The sequence below is a fragment of the Podarcis gaigeae genome, assembly GCF_964106915.1.
Source record: "Podarcis gaigeae genome assembly, chromosome: 10".
NCBI classification, from domain to species: Eukaryota; Metazoa; Chordata; class Lepidosauria; order Squamata; family Lacertidae; genus Podarcis; species Podarcis gaigeae.
The window spans coordinates 20,897,459-20,919,144 of NC_139686.1; the positions used below are offsets into that span (position 1 = coordinate 20,897,459).

Consider the following 21,686-nt stretch of genomic DNA (forward strand, 5'->3'; position numbering starts at 1 on the left):
TATCACCTGCTGTGCAAGGTTCACCTGAAAGAGTTTCAGGAGAATGGTTAGCTTGAAAGGGAGCTGTTAACCCAGCAGAACTTCAACTTTCATAGCTAGTTCCTCACCAGGTTTTATGCTGGGTTATTTTGAGGGACAGAACTAGGGTTTTGCAAGGGTTTTGCAACTGCATTATTCCTACAAGTTCCCTTCTAGTGCTGCAGCAGAGATGTTTTAAGACTGGTGCTGTTGAAAATGTAGATCAGCCCTGAAGGCTACAGAAGTAATCCAGACGTCCTCTTGTGTTAACCTTCCGTTGAATATTCTGTGTTCATATACATATCTTGCTGCATATCCTTTAACCAATATGTCTCACTACATGTCTTCTGCCTTTCTTGAACATGCTGGCGCTCATCCCAGTTAATTTTTAAAGAGTTGCTCTCAGAATATTGGAGGCAGATGCTGCTCCGAGTCAAGAATGATTTGCTCTTGATTTTAATAAGTTCTTAAGAGCACACCAATTGTCAGATGCCCAGTTTCTGAGCATGTACTTAGCGCTGTGCTTGCCACGAGGTACCTTTCCCACTGGAAACTGCAGTGCTGTGTCAAACTCAATACCGTTTCTCAGCAGAGACAAAGGTAAATGTCAAATTTCACTTGTCGCCATGGTTTGACACCTGCCTCAATCTCTGCAAGGAATGTGCCAATCATCTTTACCCCTTTCCGGTTTGTTTCATCGGAAGGTGTTAACTCTGGTCAACCATTTGTCTGTGTGCATGAGCTGATTCTGTGAAAGGGGTGTGTGTGTGTGTTGTGTCAAGTGAAGAGGTGACCTCTTCTCTGGCCTTGTTTAGCTAACAGCTAAAGATGTTTTCTTTCAAAGGGTACAGATGACTAGGAGATGCTTGCTCAATAAGCATTGCTGGCTGGTGGCCCATAGGTAGTTTTACGTCTTACCTCCTGGGTTGGGGGAAATGTGAAGGAGAGAGAAGTTTTTGCAGCTGACTGAGGGCATCTAAGGGAACACTTTCCTCTGGGGAAAACCTAATGTTCATCTTAAGATGAGCAGTGCCTACATATTGGCCTGCTTTCCCATTCTCTCTCTCTCTCTCTCTCTCTCTCTCTCTCTCTCTCTCTCTCTTTCTCTCTCTCTCTCTCTCTCTCTCCACACTCTCTCTCTCACACACACTTACATGCAAGGAGATGGGGGAGAAATACGGTTTTGTTTGCATTTTAATGGAAAACTATCCAATCCACACTGCTCAAACCAATATGTGAAAGAAACACAGCTATCCTTGCAATTTGTACTTCCATATTTAGTAGTGCAGTTCCACAACCCAAGCAGTGTGTATAAGGATGTATATATTAGGGACATGAGTGCACAAAAATGCATATGTTGGTGCAAATGGCAAATATGCATTGAAACGAGGGGAAACCGCTTGCAGAAATATGTAACTCAATCAAGCGTACAACGATGCCTTTTGAAGAAATGCCTTTTGAAGAAATTCACAGTACAATACTGTACTGATGAACTTTAAACAGCAACACCCGAAACCCCTACAACTTTCTGCAGAAGTGTGGAGAAACTGAAACTGACATATTTGTCCTTCCTTAGCGATACAGCTGTGGTTCTCCAGCCTCACAAAGGAAACTGAAGAGAGGCTGTTCCTGAATTTTCCCACTGCTCAAGAAAGTGGGCAGCTCTTAACTAGAGAAGAGGTAGGACACTCACCCTGCCGCTCATTAAAGTGGGAGAGGGAATAAAAGTGAAGAGGATGGTTCTTTGACTGATAGAAAACTGAAATTTCATACACATCTCATAAAACATACCTGGATTATTTATTTGTTTATTTATTTAAATAAAGCTTTGAAAGATTGATATTTATATCTCTCTTGCTTAATATGCAAAACCCTTTCACATATAATGTTCTCATGTCTAAGGTAAAGCAGAGCGGTACCACTGCTCCCACCCCTTGAGGGGTATTTAAGCGCTCCCATGTGAGTGGGATCCCTGCATGATCAAGGTGTCATCATATGTATCCTCCAGACTTCCATGGTGAACCTGAAGGTGCCAAGGTGCTGTACTAGTATCAGCAAACAAGGCCCTAAATGGCCTGGGACTGAAGTTCCACAAAGAGCACCGTGGCATTTACCCTCCTAGGTGGAGGAAAGGGTTAAATGAGTGTGACGTGATTGGCCAGTGGGAACCCAAGGGGAGGAGTTAGAGTTGGAGTTGTTGGGAAGTCAGTTGGAAGTTGGAGAAGGAAGAGGGAGGATAAGTCTGTGGGTTGGTCGAGTTTTGATGTGAGAGAGTGAATGTAACTGTTAGGAGGAGGCAGATAGACAGTTGGGATAATCAGAAGTATTAGGAAGGTATAGGCCGGTATAGAAACTAAGGATAAGAAACTGACAAGAAAAATTATCTGAAACCATAAACTTGTTCATGCTTATAAAATAAACCAATTATTTGTTTTAATGTTAACAACTGTCTGGACTCAGTGTGTACCCGAGAGAAATGGGTTGGTGGCAGCGGGGAAGTGATCATAGGGGTGGCACAGGGATCAATAGACCGTCCGGGGACCCTGTGTGATCACCACAAGCACCTTCCCCAATATCATTTATTATTATTATTATCAACTATCTCAGGCCTTCGACCAGCAGGGGAGGCTCTGTTGGTGGCGCTGTCACTAGGGGTTGCCCAGTTGGCAGAAACCTGTGACGAGGCTTTCTCAGTATTGGTCCCCCATCTGTGAAATGCCCAACCTCGTGAAGTGTCTCAGTCTCCCTCACTATTGTCGTCTAGGGGAAACATTCCTTTTTACCCAGGCATTTGCTGGTGGAAACATCTGCCCCTGGCGACCCTGAAATTATAAGTTTTAGGATTGTTTTTAGGATTTTTACTGTTTCTACTGTTTTTTGAAGGTCATTTCTTACTGTTTTTAGAAGTTTGAGTGTAGTGTTGACATCACTGATTTTGTATTTGGAGAAGGAGCATCTTTATCCAAAAATAAAAAGCCCTTCACCCTAGGGTGCCAGGTGGAGAACACACTGAATTATTTGAGATCCCTCTGCAAAAATAAGATGAAGAAGCTTTTCAGTTTTACTGTCTCTTTCTCTTAGATGAGCAAAAGAAAAAAGACCTGTTAAAACTTTTTCAAACTTTTTGTTTCAATTTCTAGCATTTAGTTTGAGTTATAGACTTTTTCTATTTTGCTTGCATGCTCACATTGCTCTAAACTTCTCTTAGAGTCACTGTCTGCAGATTTATTGGGGGTTTTTAATGTATGAATTTTTATGGTGTGAACCACTTTGAGTTTATTTTTCAAAAAGAAAAACAGGATATACCTTTCTAACTATGGCCTCACTGTTTTCTGAGGTTTGCTTAATGGTAACATGGAAGAGAGCCTTTTCAGTGTCCCAGCTCTGGAACATCATCCCCTCTGAATTTTGAGTGGTGTTGATGCTGTTGAGCTTTCTGCATCAGCTAAAGACCTGGCTTTTTGCCCAGGTCTTTGCTGGAGTTTAATGTCAGATTAAGTGCTGCCACCTCTCTACTACTGGTATTGTTGTTTTATGTGGGCATATTTATCTTTGAACTTGTAACTCACTCTGGAATTGCTTGCAATGAAAAGCAAAACATTGGCAAGCCTTAGTCAGTCCACACCTGGAATACAGTGTCCAGTTCTGGGTACCACTGTTTAAGAAGGATGTTGACAAGCTGGAACGTGTGCCATGGAGGGCAACCAAGATGATCAATGGTCTGGAAACCAAGCCTTATGAGGGCGTTGGGTATGTTTAGCCTGGAGAAGACTGAGAGGCAGTATGATAGCCATCCTCAAATATCTTAAGGGCTGTCACAAGCAACTTGTTTTCTTCTGCTCTAGAAGGTAGGGCCCAAACCACTGCATTGCAAGGGGTCGGGCCAGATGGCCCTTGGAGTTGCTTCCAATTCTGTTATGGTTTTCCCCCTTAATGCTTGTCATGCTATTATAGCTACTAAGTCAGCTTCAAGTTTTGTTGTTAAGATTTAAGACATCTAAACAACTTGGGACTAGGAAAGCTAGCTGACCACCTCAGACAATACACTGCCCCGAGTGAGGACAAAATTTGGCACACACACCCCTCTCTCCAATATTATTTATTTTCACAATAATTCCTATTGGTGCAGTTTCCATTTGTATGGATCTTTTCAGCATTATTATTATTATTATTATTATTATTATTATTATTATTATTTTCTGTGTGCATTGCTCGACCCCCTGTGTGGAAAAACGACCCACACCACCCAAAATCCAGCACTGGATAATGTATCTCTTTACCCAAGGTTCCCTGGACTCTGACTCTTAATTTTTTCACATGACTCAGTTTTATTTGTGCTGTGCAGATGCATCTTAGTTTTTATGAAGTTTTGTTGCATGTAACGTTTTTATTATGTGAACCCCTTAGATTTTTATTATACTAAGCAGCATAGTAAATAAATGAAAACCTGGTCAACAAAAGTATGTTCAAGAGCTATCTGCAACTTTCCATTTTCTTTCTAGTTACCTCATTTAGATTAATGCCTAAATTTCCCCTGAAAGGTATTTACCAATGTATGCTATTTTGGAAAGAAAGAAAAATGCAGAGCCACAATCTTTATTATTTTACATAGACAAATCTCTTTGCAACCACAATTTTGCTCAGCAGTCATTTTTCACTACCTGATAAAGTGTGATTTGTCATTAAATGCTATAGCAGGCATCAATAACATGCTTTTGTGTTAGTAAAAAAGAAAAGGTGTTTTTATGCAAGATGCCATAGTTCACAACTGAGCAATATGTAAGATTTTTCTTCTAATTATTCCCTTCTTTTGCAATATGGGTTCACCATGTAATGCTTCTCGCTGAAGCCATCTCATCTGACCTCTGCTGGCAGTTTGAAGTAAACCACGGTATAGCCTTAAAATTATCATTCTGCATAACTGTTACCCATTTGTGTATATTTGATCTGGAAAAATTAAATGTAATGCAGGGGCAATGCAGCCACATTAATTGGGAACAACCCTCAAATCCAAAGTCTGTTCTCTATGGCTTCTCAAACTATAACCTTTCAAAGCCTCCATCCAGTACCCCCTTTTTACAAAGGAGGGAAATGTAAGCCTTCCTCCTTCAACAGGCATTTGGCTAGATTTTATTTCCTTTGCTGGCATGTGAGTTTATAAATGGACATAACCTTTCATTGCTTGTATTATTTGTTATTAGCTGATTTAAAACAAACCAACAAACTGGCATTTTCATGTTCATTTGCATTTTAAGACGTCTTGAGCAGTTTTAGGGAAAAGGTGGGAACAATGTTCTGATCCTGTGTGCAAGGGCACCATGCTTGTTTTGTTTTTCTGTTTATGTACCGCCATCATTTTTAGTGGAGTAAATGTACATTGAAAGTATAGTTTCTGCATTAGTTTTTCTGTGAGAATATTCAGCTTCAGCTGGTTTGGGTCCTGCAGAGCAGCAGTGGGGAACCTCTGGCCTCTGAACCTAATTAGCCCACCTGGTTTTTCATTTTGGCCAAGCCACACCCACCTGCCCTACACCTGATGACATCTTGGAACCCTCCTATTCTCCATCTGGCATCACAGCAATCACAACAAAGGAAGCCTTTGCAAGCCCTGACAGCTGATCACTGGGGCTTCTGTGAACAGCACTAGGCAGTGTTAGGATTGTCCTACTCTCGTGTAGGACCCTGGCAGAGACACATGCCCAACTGGCATGTTCTCTCCCTCCTGGTCGATAGTTTGGGAGCGTCAAAAGCGTTTTTCTGCCCTGAACATCACAGTGACTGATGCCAACAGACATCAGCACACTCAGAGATCCACAGAGTATTCCAGTATGCGTAACAGACCTCAGCATTTAGGCTAATCTACATTTATTTACATATAAAACACTTGGAGCATTCTGACTTAGCTCCTTCCTCTTTTTCATCAGACAGCTAAGAGAGAGAACAAAGGACAATAGTCCCATTTCATGGAACACAGTAACACAGTAACACAAACATCCTGTCTCCGTCAGTTCCCACACTGTGGAATGAAAACATACACCATCATGTGATAGACAGCAATCCCAAGACTGCAGGCACAAGGAATGAATCTCCAGTATCCTCCCCTGATTCATGCACTGTGTTGCAGTCATCAGTGTAACTGCAACAACCATACAGATGTCATACACACAGTATACCCCTGTATCACCCGTTCCACCCTTGGAACTACCTGCAACTGGCCTGGCCTTGGGTCTTACCATATTGCACTTCTGACTAGTTTTGGCGTCATAACCCTTCTGACTATCAGGAAGTCTCACACTTGCAGTCACCTGATGTCATTGTGGCATTGGGGGAATTAACAGTTGGGTGGCCCAGCCATCTATCACATGACCTGCAGAGAAGGTAAAAATCCAATCCATTGGCCAAATGGGTTCCCCTGTTTGAAAGAATTCCAGCTTTGGTCACAATAACTCCATACATTTAAAGTACTGTGATACAACTTTCAATGGCTTCCACAAAAGAATCCTGGGAACTCTAGTTTGTTAAGGATGCAAAGAGTTATTTGGAGACCCCTGTTCTCCTCACAGGGCTACAATTCCCAGAGTTCACCGTGAAGAAGGATTGATTGTTAAGCCTCTCTGTGACAACTGTAAGCGGCATACAAACCGTTGAGACAAATAAATGAAGCTTTTATTTAGATTTAAATGAAACTAGAGTTGCCATTCAAAAGTAAAAATGAATGGGAGGTCCCTTCTTCTGGCAAAACACCTGATACATTTGAATGCATCCCCCATTTTTATGATTATGAAATGAACATTTCATAAATATTAAAATGTTTTAATAGATTTCATGCATTCCTAGGTTTGCCACCAGGTTTCACCTAAACTGAAATGGGAAAGAAACTGAGATAATATGCCTCTTGGAGAATAAGAATTTTCAAAGGAAGCCAAGAGATTTGATAAGATCAATAAATTGTTCTGGTTGGGGGGAGACTACTTCTATTTTGTGTGTCATCCATATGATCAGGGATGGGGAACTAGTGCCTCTCCCGATGTTGTTGGACTTCCATCCCTTTAAGCTCTGATTTATTGTCTGATGTCAGATCTTACAGGGCAAGGCAGGCCAGGAGTTGCAAAGCCTCAAGGGAGCAACTGCCTCTGACAGAACTTGAAAGCAGACTGGACCTTTTAAAGCCTCAGCTGCCCACACATCCTCTCCCAGGTTCTACCCTCTTATGGAACAATTAGATCTTTAAAGGGCTGACTTCCTGGGATGAAACCCTACATGTCTCCTACACTCTGTGGCCTCCTGCCTTGCACCATTGAACTGGTGAGATGATGTGGGAAGCTCTAGGTTCTTCAGAGTCAGAGGGAAACTTCTGTGAGGGTTTTGATGACTCCTATACTTTGGTTCTATAGGAGGTTGTCCTGTGGCTTATCTGTCAACTGGCAGGCCGAGGGGTCTCCTGAACTTCAGCAGCAGGCTGAGAGGTCTGAACCTGGTCCAACTCCCTAAGCTGGTGCCTCTTCAGCTTCTGACTCCATGCTGGACTAAAGGGTCACGACACCCAAACAGCTTGGTCAGTCATAGGAGACAGTGTAACTTTTGGAGAGCCACAGGCTCTCCATCCTTGCCCACGGACTAAGCATGGGTACATTTCAATTTTCCTGCTCGTCAAGTGTGAGCTGTCTGCCAAAAATAGGTTGCTCGGGAGCATAGCCTTGGAGAAAAGGAACTATGCTTTCAGACTTGCCAATAGAAATAAGTGTTAAAATACAGTCTTCTCATTAGAAACCACAATGTGCTACGAAACGAACAAAACTGTGAATTAGATCTTGGTAGATCAGGCGATGTCTTGCCAAATTAATGGCCTAGCTCTTGAGGAACCTGTGCCACAGGCCCTTAAATGAGGATTGCTATTATTATTACTGTCTTGGTTTCCCAGGTAACTCTTCATAGTCAGTTAATAAGTAGCTGGTGCAAGGTCCATTGCCCGAGTGCAAATCTGAACACTCTTGCTTTCTCCAAAATCTCCTTTTGTCGGTTGGGATACATTTAAAATACTTTCAGCTTTCTGGAGACTGTACCTGCTTTTGGGAGGCAGGTATGGAATGAATTTGAGCTACAAGTAGGAATAATATGTTGTTTCTCAATGAATGATTGCCGGAAGCTAGACAATGATGTTCAATATCCTTCACTCTTCCAGAGAGGGAGAAGTAAAAGTACAAAAATATACTTGGAACTCACAGTTCAGCTCGTGGTGAGGTGAAATGAGAAATTAGGGTGAATAAATATTTTCCCAAATGCTGTTAACCTGCATAAATAAAGGTTAGATCTCAAGAATCTTTATTTCTTGCTTCTCTCATGATTCTGCAATGGGATAATCAATGCAGTGTACTCTGCAGGTTGCTGAACTCCAATTCCCATCTGTCCAAGCCAGCATGGCCAATGGTCAGAGATGATTGGCATTGTAGTCCAACGACATCTGGAAGGTACCACATTAACTACTCCGAAACAAAACTTCCTTGCTGAATTTTATATTTCAGAGTGCTTTTCCTTCATGATTTCATGAATTGTGGCTGGAAGGCATGCTTTCACAACAGAAGAAAGGCCGAGAATTTCAGATGAGAGTGGGAAATGCCAAGGCTTTTAAGGAAGAGCTATTTGCATAAAGCCCTTTGGATTTGACAGGTTCTACAATTCCTGTGCAGTATTTTGTATATGGTTTTGATCTTTGATCTTTTCAATTGCTAGCTTAGATTCCACACCGTGCATCACAAATGCTCTGTAGCCAAGACATCAATAACACCAGCGCAGGCAAAGCATTCTAAGTGCAAGTCTCTTATTTACGGTAAAGGTAAAGGACCCCTGTCAGTTAAGTCCAGTCGCGACTACTCTGGGGTTGTAGCGCTCATCTCGCTTTATTGGCCAAGGGAGCCAGCATACAGCTTCCGGGTCATGTGGCCAGCATGACTAAGCTGCTTCTGGTGAAACCAGAGCAGCGCATGGAAATGCTGTTTACCTTCCCGCCACAGTGGTACCTATTTATCTACTTGCACTGGTGTGCTTTCGAACTGCTAGGTTGGCAGGAGCTGGGACCGTGCAATGGGAGCTTACCCCATTGTGGGGATTCAAACTACCAACCTTCCGACTGGCAAGCCCAAGAGGCTCAGTACACTTAAAATACTCTTACCCCCATTTAACAGTCATGGCTTCCCCCAAAGAATCTTGGGAACTGTAATTTGTTAAGGGTGTTGGAAATTCTAGCTCTCTGAGGGGATCCCCTAACAACCTTGCCCCTCCCCCCTCAGCATCTGCAACTATCTGGGATCAGGCAGAAGGATTTCCAGGTCAATAGTGTTTGTCATTAGCATGGGGATTGTGTGGAAGATCAACTGTGTGTCAGCAAGTCAGGAGGTTAAAGAGCTACAAAGACGGTGTACAAGCAGATTAATAGGTTGGTTCATCTCTAGTCCCAATATATAAAAATGGAAATTGATTCCCCTCATTGTGAAAATTGTCCAAATATCCTACATTCTGCTTCCTGTATCTAGTTTCTAATCCAGGCAGGAGGCCTTCTTGGTAGTGGAGCACCCTCCCTTCAGATGTCAAGGAGATAAAGAACTACATAATTTTTAGAAGACATCTGAAGGCATCCCTGTATTGGGAAGTTTTTAATGTTTGATTATGTTTTATATATGCTGTAAGCCACCCAGAGTGGTTGGGGAATGCAGTCAGATGGGTGGGGTATTATTATTATTATTATTATTATTATTATTATTATTATTATACGACTTTTTTTCTTGCTCCACGATTGCTAACTTTATGCAGGCACCAAGTTTAAATTGCTGTGTTTACCCACTCAGGTGAGGCACTTTGTTGGGAATTCTTAAGTATATATCATCTACCACAGGTATGGGAAACCTTTGGTCTTCCAGATGTTGCTGAGCTAGAACTCCTCTCATCCCTGGCTACTGGCCATGCTTGCTAGGATTGATGGGAGTTGTAGTCCAGCAATATCTGAAGGGCCAAAGACTCCCTACTCCTCATCTATCAAAACATTCTTATCCACATATCTGTTGACACATCCAACAAAGCCCACAAGGTTGGTAAGTTTAGCCAGAATTTGTGGAAGCCATGCTGAGCATTCCTCAGCACACCTTGTTCTTCTACGTTTGATGAATTTAATAACAATAACGTCCACTGATTTAAACATAATTGATGTTAAGCTAAGTGACCCCTACATTCTTGACGCCACACTTCCCTGAATACCTATATAAAGAAATCAGCATCGTGTTAAGAGATCAGCACCACATTGGCTACTTTCCAATCCTCCAGCACAGAAGCTGGTTTTAGTGACAAGCTGCATCTTTTCTGAGAAGAAGCAATTTCACATATGAGTCGTCTTGGGTGGATGCCATCCAGAGTTGGTGACTTGTTAATTTTTAATTTGTCAATAAACCCCGGAACGTCATCTCTTATCACTTCTACTTGACTCGCTTTGTCAGATTGTTCCTCCTGAGAAGATTGGTTCAGGCAGCGGTATCAGTTTAATGGCTTCTGCAGTGAAGACAGATGCAAAGAATTCATTCAGCCTTCCTGAAACCTTTTAATCCTTTAGAAATCCTTACACTTTTCTGTCTTCTAATTGTCCAAATGTCTCCCTAACTAGTTTCCTTCTTTTGTCCTAGTTGAACGTGTGTTTGGTTTTGGTCCTTGTATTTTTGGGAATTCATATATTAAAAATTATTGCCTGCTTCAGTCAATCAATCAATCAATCAATCAATCAATCAATGGCTTGGATACATTGATTGTAATCATCAGGAGCTATGAATTCCATATTGTGGGCCCAATGCTGGGGTACTCCCCCTCACCATGTGACCAGACAGACCTCTCCCCACCCCCTGATATAAATTGAATTTCCAGCACCTTGTGAAAACATCTTAAATTTCAGCAGTTAATTTAAATATCCCCCCAATTGAATAGTGAGCTTTAACTGATTTTTTCTTTCTTTTTTGTATCTTGTTAACCATATAATACGCTGCTTGAACAATCCATTTATTTAAATAAATAAGATTTTAAAATTTAAGTTTTTAAATCAATGCAGCTGAAACTAAATAAAATACATTTGAAACAGAATCCAAACGGAAAGGGAGCAGAATTCGTTTGTTTCAAAAAAGGAGAGATTACATATGAATTACAGTACAGAGAAAGTACAAAAGTAAAATAAAACAAATATTTTATATATTTCACAAAATTTACACACAATTTGATTGTAATAAAACCTGTTTACAAAATAGCAGCCAACCAATAGAAAAAGATAGCAGCAGTGGAAACAGCCACCACTACCCATAAGACAAAACTTGATTTGACAACAGAATGAGTTTAGGGATGGGGCCAGGTGGGCTTACTTGGCAAGGGAGTTCCACAGCATTGGCACCACCACTGGAAAGGCCCTGCCCCCTGCATTAATACCAAATTCTTTCTTCATGTGCCCGATTGCCAGCTTACATTTGTTGAACAGCTGTGTTTAATATATCTTAGTAACTCACCAGGAAGATGGCAAGGAAAGGGAGTGCACACACTAATCATGGAACTGGGAGCCCAGTGGCTTCCATTGATAGACGTAGCTTTACATCCCCCCTTTTCTTTCCTGTAATCATTTCTACTAATAGTGAACTCAGGTGGTGAGCATTAACTGAGATACAAGAGGCAGGTATCCACAAGGAAAGGAGGCCTTCAAGGTTTGCAGTTCACAAAAATCTACCTCCAGACCTAATTGAATAATCAAAAATCAGCACAATGAAGACTGAGTATGCTTGTTAGTGTTGGACCATTCACTGTGAGTTGGAAGATAAAAATTAAAAAAACTGGATGGAGGGCATTGCTGATTGGCTGGTAACCTATTTAGAGGTGAGTAGCCTTTAACATTTTGTTGTAGATCTCATCCGTGTCCAATGGCTAAATATTACCCGCAATATTTCACGGTGTACTAGAGAACAAAGTTGAATTACAGTACCATTTGTAGTATTATCATGGTACTTTGACCGTGGACATAAAACTTTTTCATCTGTTTAATTTTTAATCTATGTTTTATAGCAATATTGGAGATGCGGGATAAGCTTACACAGTTACCCCAGTGATTTCATGTTGACATCATCGGTTTGTAAAGGCAGAAGAAAGCTCCACTGACTTATTACAAGGTTATGGGATTTGATGATGTAATGTAAGGCAGATGCTGCGGAAATAGGATATCAAATAAATGATAGCTTACCATGATTTCTTTCTCCCCCCAACTGAAAAATAAATTTTGAAAGCCTTAAATACTGGAACATTTCAAACAAATGAGTTTGTCTGTGCTCAGATCTGTGGGGTGTAACAGAAAAAGAAGGAAACATTAAATCAATTTCGCTGGAAACAAAAAAAAGAAAAAACAAAAAAAGGGGGAAATGCTGAAATTGTCAGCTACAGAAGTAACTTCACATGCTGTTTTTATGAACTGCCCTACCTTGTCTCCATGCAGAAAAAGAAAAAGAAATCACATTTAAATGTTATTTTGTTGCTATCTAACATCTAACCAACTCAAGAAAAATTAAAAGAATCAGTATAATGAATGATAAGCTGGAAGGATCTCCAGCAGAAAGCAAACTTTTTCATATGGGATGTGTGCTTGAATGCACATTCAAATGTCTTTCCAAAGATCTATTTCAGTGTGCATTCTGCCATGGCCAAAGCCGGAGCAGGGCTTCACAAAGAGGGCAATGTGATTGGTTTGCCTTCCCTGACATCATCATGTAGACAAACCCTCATAGTCACTGTGTAACCCAAATTGGTTGTGATCCCTTGGTGAAAGTGGAAAAAGAAACCTTCTTGAAGTTAACAAAATAGCCACAAAGAAGTATCAACTGGGAAACAATGATCACCAAAGGGCAGCGGCGGAGCAAGCCAATTGGGTGCCTGGGGCGGCATGCGTGCCCTGCGCCCAGGGGCACGGCCAGCCACCCACAGGGCAAGGAGAGCCAGGGCAAGACTCTCCGTGGGGCCTCTGAGGAGTCTGCCTGCCTCCTCCCACTCAGCCGCCCTACAGCTGAGGGGGATTAGGCAGGCAGACCGTATGGGGCAGCACAGAGGCTGCTGGTGCCCAAGCCACCATGTCACTCCCAGGAAAGACGTGTGGCTCGGGCTCACTGCAGGCCCCATGGTGGGTGCCACCCGGCATTTTGTCACCCCCTCAGTGGTGACACCCGGGTCAGACCGCCCTCACTGCCCACTCTTCTTCTGCCCCTGCAAAAGGGTAGGAGAAACACTGCAAAATGGGAGTTTGCAGAACACCATTGGCAATGATGTATGGAAGTGAGAGCTGGACCATAAAGAAGGCTGATTGCTGAAGAATTGATGCTTTTGAAATATGGTGCTGGAGGAGACTCTTGAGAGTCCCATGGACTGCAAGAAGATCAGACCTACCCATTCTGAAGGAAATCAGCCCTGAGTGCTCACTGGAAGGACAGATCCTGAAGCTGAGGCTCCAATACTCTGGCCACCTCATGAGAAGAGAAGATTCCCTGGAAAAGACCCTGATGTTGGGAAAGATGGAGGGCACAAGGAGAAGGGGATGACAGAGGACGAGATGGCTGGACAGTGTTCTCGAAGCTACCAGCATGAGTTTGACCAAACTGTGGGAGGCAGTGGAAGACAGGATTGCCTGGCGTGCTCTGGTCCATGGGGTCACTAAGAGTCGGACACGACTAAACAACAACAATTGGCAATGGGACTTACTTGTGAGAAAGCATTTCAGAAGAATTTTGGCCAAGAAGAAGGTTTGTTGGATCATATAGTGCTATGCTAAGTGATGTGTGGAGCTCCCATCTCTAACTGCGGGAAAGCCATGCCTCAGCAAAGCTAAAGCAAAACTGCCATCTGCTCCTTCTTATACACAGTCTGCTAAGCATTCCTTTCCAAAAGCAGCCCTGCAGGTGAATTGCTTATTCAGGGGACCATCTACAGCCATCGAGAGACATTAACATCATTTTGTCAAGTCCCAGGCTGGAGTCAGGCATTGCTTTAAGGCAAAAAACCTTAGTGATAAGAACCATTCAAAGCAAACCCATTCCAGTAATCAGACAGCAAACTTGCAAATTTGAAGGCTGGGACCTCACTTAACTTATAATTAGACTGTAAGCCTGTGAAAAAGGCCTGTTCTTAATGTTTAATCTAGCAGTTTTTGGTGCTTTATAAATATTATGATGAACTTTTCTGGGAATAAAAATGCATGGGATTGGACTGTAATGGCTGTATAATGTCCAATGCACAGTCAAACAAGTGCAGATTTCTACCCAAACTGTAGCTTTCAAATAGTAATATTAATATACCCTGTCCATTTCCTATAAATGTATTCTGGTATTTTTGTGGTGTTTTTTCACTCTAAATGTAATATAATGTTATAGATACAGACTAACTTCCTTTGATCAATATTTATTATCTTGTCACTTGCCTTGATATAAAAAAAAATGCAGCTGCTTTGATAAATGGATTTGAAAGGTTATCTGGTTTCACATAAGCTTCTGTAAGTTGCTTCTGTATATTATTCTGCTGTAATGTTATTTTGGAGTTTCTTAAAGCTATGCTTCAGGGAGGCAGGGGGAGAGAATTAGATCCTTTGAGGCAGAAGGGGAAAACGATCGCTGAATCATTATTCACTCTTTCCTCCCCCCTACCCTTGTTTAGAGATGATGTGCAAGAGTATAATCCCCTAAACAGAGAGAGAGAGAGACTTCTGCACAAAACAGGGTGCTCTACACCAGTGTTCTTCAATCTTGGGTCCTCAGAAATTCTTGGACTACAGCTCCCATCATCCACAAAGATGCACACCAAGGTTGGGGAACTGGTGACCCTCAAGATGTTGGTGGACCACAACTCCCATCATCCCTGACTACTGGCTGGGGCTGATGGGACAGTTGGAGTCCAATGACACCTGGAGAGCTACAAAACCCCAATTGCTGATTTCACAACTGGGGCTATGCTGAATCCTTGAAACTGGTTAGCAATTGCACCCTCGGTGGGTTAAGCTCTTAGCTCATATCTAGGTGGATGTCTGTCCATACATGCAATCTCTGCTACCACTGGACAGCAAGAATGGGGATGTGCTTAAGATAGACATGAGGGTGTGGAACCAAGCCTTATGAGGAGTGGTTGAAGGCTGGGTATGTTTATCCTGGAAAAGAGGAGACTGAGAGGAGATATGATCTCCACCTTCAAATATCTGATGGGCTGTCACATGGAAGATGCAGCAAGATGGCTTTCTCCTGCTCCAGAGGGTGGGACTGGAACCAATGGCTTCAAGTTACAAGAAAGGAGATTCTGACTCAACCTCAGGAATAACTTTCCGACAGTAAGAGCTGTTTGTCAGTGGAAAATACTCCCTCAGGAAGTTGTGGACTCTCCTTCCTTGGAGGTTTTTAAACAGAGGTTGGACGGTTACCTGTCATGGATGCTTTAATTGAGATTTAGTTGTATTGCAAAGGATTGGACTAGATGATCCTCAGGCTCCTTTCCAATTCTGCAATTCTATGAATCAACAGAGGCTGCCTTATACTGAGTCAGTCCCTTTGACCATCTAACTCAGTATTGCCGGGTTTCCTTCTGTGAAATGAGTACATTTTTGGTGCCATGAGAGTTTCAAACTCTGCTCCCCCCCGATGCCAATAGTTTTTTTGGGGGGGGCCTGACCTACGTGCTTCAATATCCACCAGTCCCAGTTTCAGGTTTGGGGGGAACTGTGACTTGCCCTCAGGAGGACTCCTGTTCTGCCTCACCCACATTCTAAGGCTTGAGAGTGTCAGGACTGCGTGCAGGAGCCAGGCCCTGCGACTGGTAAGATTCTCAGGACTGGGGCTTTCCTAAGTTTGTTCTGAAGAGGCAAGGCGCGGCCACACAGGTGAGGCCGATTGGTAACTCACAGCACCTGGTGGCAAGAGCCGGGAAGGAATATAAGGTCAGCATTTCCCTTTGGCTGTTTGCCACAGCAACATGCTTTCTGCCTTGCCGCGTTTGGCTTCTTGACTTCTTGCTTCCTGACTCTCGGACCCTTGACTCCTTGACTCCCAGCTCTATGACCCTCAGACCCTTCGCTTCCGGACTCCTGGCTTCCTGACTCCCGTTCCCGCTCCCACCCTGAGGTCTTGCCCCCAGTCCCGATGTCCTCCTCCAGGACTTTGACTGCCCATAAACCGGACCGTGACAGAGTGTGAGTGTTGGTGTCCAGAGGCAGCCAACACTTCTTTTCCCTTGCCTGTCCTCACCTTTTAGGCCTGACAGTGAGGATGAGGCCTGTGAAGCCCAATTCACATTGCGCAGAGGAGAGAGAGAAGGCAGCAGTTGCTGCTCTTTGGACTGGTATCTGAACGAGCGGAGATGGAACGACAATTGCTGTCTGCCCGCTGATCGTGGACAGGAGAGGACTGCATGTGGAATGGATGGGAGCTGAGGAGGTGGAGACATAGCACAGGTACTTGAACTAGGACCCAACCTGTACCACTGCTGATTGGGGCAGTTGCTGTTTCTCAGTTGTAGCTTGGCAGGGATCAGTTCTGGCAGACCCTCCTAAGGCACTGGGACCTTAGGATAAAAAGAAAAGAAGAGCCCGATTGGATCAGGCCAGAAGACCACCTAGTCCAGTGGCCAACCAGAAGCCTACAAGCAGACCTGAGTGCAATAGCTCTCACCCCCTCCCCTGCAATAGCCTTATTCTCCATGAATTTGTCTCTTTCAATGCCATCCAAGTTGATGCTCATCTCTTGCCGCCGCTGTCCAACAGTGCCAACTCCTGATGCCAGTCCTGGTATTCATTTCCCATTTTGTCTCAAAGCTCATTTGACTTTCAAATGACTTTCAAGACAAAGATCGAGAGGGCAGCTGAGCATGTGGGAAGAGAGTGGCGAGTAACTGTTAGCTCTCCCTTCATTTACAGGTATAATGATATGCTATCTTGCATCTGCAATTAACCTAAGCTTTAAACTCTTATCGGGCAGAGGGGGCAATAGAGGCTTCTCATCTACGGTGAACTGAGTCTGCCGTGAGCCAGGAAGTTGCCGCAAGGACAACTTTTGGACAGACACAGAAAATGGTAACGTTGCATCTCAAACCATGTCTATTCAAAAGCAGTTTTTAGTTTAGACAAAAGACAAGTAAGAGGTGACATGATAAAAGCTCGTAAAATTTGCAGAGCATGGAGAAAATGAATAGAAAAGCTTTTTTTAAAAAAATAAAAACATATTTCTTAAAAAAATACTTTTATTAAAGATTTCTTTACAAAAATATGTCCATTGTCTCTTTTTTCAAGTTGTGTTTTCTACAGATCAGTTTCATTTGTTGTGAGACATTAGTGTTACATACAGTGTTAGGTTAGGAAGAAAAGGGGGGAAGAGGGAGAGGGGGCATGGTGAGTGGGGTGGAGTCGGGTGGTTATGCTTCAATTCTTCTACTTAGTGCATGTGTGGGGTTTTGTGTCAGCGTCACTTGTGTGGGTTCTCTTACTTTTCGCTTGTATTTCCTTGGTGGTGAGGTTGCGGGGGTGGCATAGTTTGTGGTTGGTTGTCTTTGGTTGGCTGTAGTGAGATTTGATTTTGTGTGTGAGCAGTGTGTGTGTGTGTTTTTGAATCAGGTTAGCCAGATTGATTTGTATGCTGTCGGCGGATTCTTGTTGTTGTCTTCTTGATAGAAAAGCTTTTCTCCCTCTCATAATAGCTCAGTTGGTTAGAATGCAGCACTGGTAACACCAAGGTTGCAGGTTTGATCCCCGTATGGGACAGCTGCATATTTATGCATTGCAGAAGGTTGAATGAGATGATCCTCAGGGTTCCTTCGAACACTACAATTCTATGAGAATTCGGGGACATCCAAGCTGAATGTTGGAAGGTCCAGGACGGATAAAAGAAAGCACTTCTTCACACAATGCTTAGCTAAACTATGGAACTTGCTCCCACGGGAGGCAGCGATGGCCACCAACCAAGATAGTATAAAAGAGGATTAGACAAATTCATGGAGGAGAATGCTGTCAATAGCTACTAACCACAATGGCTATGTTCTGCCTCCATGGTCTGAGGCAGTGATGCTTCAGAGTACCAGTTACTGGAAAAACAGGAGGAGAGAATGTATTGTGCTCAGGTCCTGCTTGAGGGTTTGCCAAAGCCATCTGGGTGGGCACTGTGAGAAGATGCTGGACTAGATGGGCCATTGGCCTAACCCAGCAGGCTCTCTTTATGTTCTTAATTTTTTATGTCCTATTAAATTCAATGGGCCTTACTCCAAGGTACACGGGGTTAGGATGGCAGCCCTTAGAATCATATCCATGGAGCATAAAGAGCAACTGGGTGGACATGCTGAGTTTGCAGAGACTTTGAATACGTTCTCCCTTTTTATTTTAGCTGGACAAATGTTAAACTCTAGCAGCAGCCCTGTAAAAAGGAAAGCTATTGAACAGAGAGAACAGGAAGACGCTGGCTTATCTGAAGCTGGGTATGAAATGTTATTTCAGGGCAGTGCTAGCAAATTCCTATTATATTTCTCCCCTTCCCTGTCAGCTAATCCTTGGAGATAGAATGATGAAGCTGCTGCACTGAAGGGAGACATCTCCAATTAGAGGTGGAAACAAGAAAAGGGCAAAAGGGGAGAAAGGAAAACAGAAAGATTATTTTGGAAGCAAGGTACTGAACCGTAGCTTATTAAATAGACTGTCATTTTTATCTATCCCATTAACACACTCAGCTGGGGATGGATCCATCGGCCGGAGAGTCTTCTGGATCTCTTTGCCAAAAGGGTTCTGGTGCTTGGTTTTTACTCGCAGCAACTCCTGGTTGCATCAGATCCTGCAGTTGTGAATTTTGCTTTTTCATGGTAACTGTCTGTCCTCATCTTCAGGGTTCACCCAAACAAAGCCCCATTGGTCTTGAGCACCATGCGGTTTCTTGCTTTGATTCACAGAATTGCAGGATTGGTGGGAGTCTGGTGGGACATTTAGGAGGAAATCCAGAAAATCCCCATCTGATGTAAACTCAACCTTTGCTTGCAGAGCTCCAGCAAAGGTGAAGCCACCAGCTTTCTGGGTAACTGATTTGATGAGTCATACCACTTTAGTCTTACTCAGTTTCCCATCCTTTCCTTCCTCTATTAGTGGCTATCGCATTTTATCCTTTCAACAGCCTCTTGATTTAATTTAGGTAAAGGAAAAGGACCCCTGGACGATTAAGTCCAGTTAAAGGTGACTATGGGGTTGCTATGCTCATCTCGCTTTCAGGCCAAGGGAGCTGGTGTTTGTTCACAGACAGCTTTCCGGGTCATGTGGCAAGCATGACTAAACTGCTTCTGGCGCTACGGGACACCATAACAGAAACCAGAGTGATCAGAAACACCATTCACCTTCCCGCCACAGTGGTACCTATTTATCTACTTGCACTGGTGTGCTTTCGAACTACTGGATTGGCAGGAGCTGGGACAGAGCAATGGGAGCTTACCCCATTGGGGGGATTCAAACCGCCAGCCTTCCGATTGGTAAGCCCAAGAGGCTCAGTACACTTTAAATACTCTCTCCCCTCCCCCATTTAACAGTCATGGCTTCCCCCAAAGAATCTTGGGAACTGTAATTGGTTAAGGGCGTTGGAAATTCTAGCTCTCTGAGGGGATCCCCTAACAACCTTGCCCCTCCCCCCTCAGCAGCTGCAACTATCTGGGATCAGGCAGAAGGATTTCCAGGTCAATAGTGTTTGTCATTAGCATGGGGATTGTGTTGAAGATCAACTGTGTGTCAGTAAGTCAGGAGGTTAAAGAGCTACAAAGACGGTGTACAAGCAAATCAATATTGTGGCTTAATCAAGTGGCACTACAGAAGAAGCAGAATAGGTTAAAACTACACAAACATGGCTTAGTTTCCTGTCATTCCAATGAACAGTGTGTGCTTCATTCCCCCCCCCCCAAGAGACAGATGCAGTTTTGAACCCAACCATGCTTACATTGCAGGAATCTGAGTAGGGCAACAGTTTTTACATATTGTAAATCACTACATTTCCACATCAGTTTGATATGTGATATTTTAGGAAAAGCCCTCATAAAATTTTGTCAGCTTTTTAGTGTGCATTTCACCTGAAATACACATTCTTGCAAGTAAATTCTCCGTAACATAATGCATATTTGTATGTTATTTTCATTAATATATGCATTCATTCATATAATGCATACATTTCTCTAATACTTCATATGCAATTTTGCCAATTTTGTGGGGTGGGGCGACGGCACTGCAAAATTTCCAGAAGTGCAAATTTCAAAGGATAGCTGTGTTTTGGCTTGCGTATTGTTTTAGGAGGTGCAAACTGGGCAGTTTCGCATGAAAAGGCGGACTGAGCCAAATTTTTGTTCCTCTCTGGGAGCAGGCATTGTCATTTCCTGAACTGCCAGCAGTAAACTGTTTACACCTATAGGCCTTCATGAATAATGAACAGTAGTGATTAACATTGCTCTTCTCTATGTTTTGCTCACAGGCTACACTGTTTTCCGGAGCCGTGGCGAATGAGAGTGCGACATGTCATTACAATACATTAACAGGGGTGATTGTTGGCCCCGATCTGCTTTCAACAAAGAGTTGGCCTTTAGTTACTTCCAGCAGGCACTGGCAATTACTGAATTTTTAATACCCAAATTCCCAGATTTCACTTTAAATGGGATTTCGGGCCACGACAGTGCCGAAAATGGATTGCCATGCTGTAAATTCCTTGAGAGGAGAAATACTGTAAGAAAATGGGTCACTGTGAATATATATACTCAAATCAAAATACAGCGAAAGGTATAACCTGACTTTCAGGCAACTCTTGAAGATTTCTTTTAATAAAAAATTCGGATTAGTTAGCTAACCACTTTAATTACTATTTGCATAGTTTTTGTTTTAACTGTTGTACATTAGGCAGATATTTTATGATATGGCAGCAGAGAAATACGTTTAAAAATATATCAATAAATAATAGCTTAGAGTAGACCCTAACTCATCTGGAAGTAGCTTTAGTTAGTATTTTCTCTTTGTTTTTCTCATCCTTGACTTACCTTATTTGTCTTCCTCCTCTTACTCTTTTCCTTAAAATTAGATGTTAAAGCTCTTCCATTTTTTTTAAATAAATATGTTTTACTTATATATTCAGTATTGTAAAATTTATATTTACGCTATTTCCCCCCCTTTTGTATACCTATGTCAGTGGTGTGCCTTTTTGTTTTGCTTTGTTGTCTTTTCCTTTTAAAAGATGTATACCCATTGAATAAAAAATGAACAATTAAATGACTTTTTTAAAAAGAGAAAGATTAGACTTGAGAAACACCCACCCACAAATTGTTGGTCACAGGGTGAGCACTTCCGCACTTTACAACACAAATATTCACATAGCCTTTTAAAAAGAAAAAGGGAGAAGTTGCTCCCATCTCCTGCATCAGTTGATTGCATCCAACCGAGTCCCTGGAATTGTGGAAGGACTTCCATTCATGCAATGAGATCTCCATTGCAATGCCCCTCCTGTAAAAATCTGTCCTAAAGGGTTAAGGGAGAGAAACCTCAGAGCCATTTTAGTTGCTTAGGCACACAGAGGGAGGGGAGAAGAAAGTCCATTGCATTGAGTGGAGGTCCTTCCATAAGCAGAATGACTTTGTTGGATACAACCCAA

General features: G+C 42.7%; 1 long non-coding RNA gene across 1 annotated transcript; it reads left to right on the plus strand.

Moving 5' to 3' along the window:
* The first annotated feature begins 16,963 nt into the window (after nucleotides 1–16,963).
* LOC310826351 lies at nucleotides 16,964–21,130 on the plus strand. The gene is made up of 4 exons (XR_014555780.1): nucleotides 16,964–17,116; nucleotides 18,573–18,695; nucleotides 18,973–19,094; nucleotides 20,523–21,130. It is a non-coding gene; the product is annotated as an uncharacterized lncRNA (long non-coding RNA).
* Nucleotides 21,131–21,686: the final 556 nt, after the last annotated feature.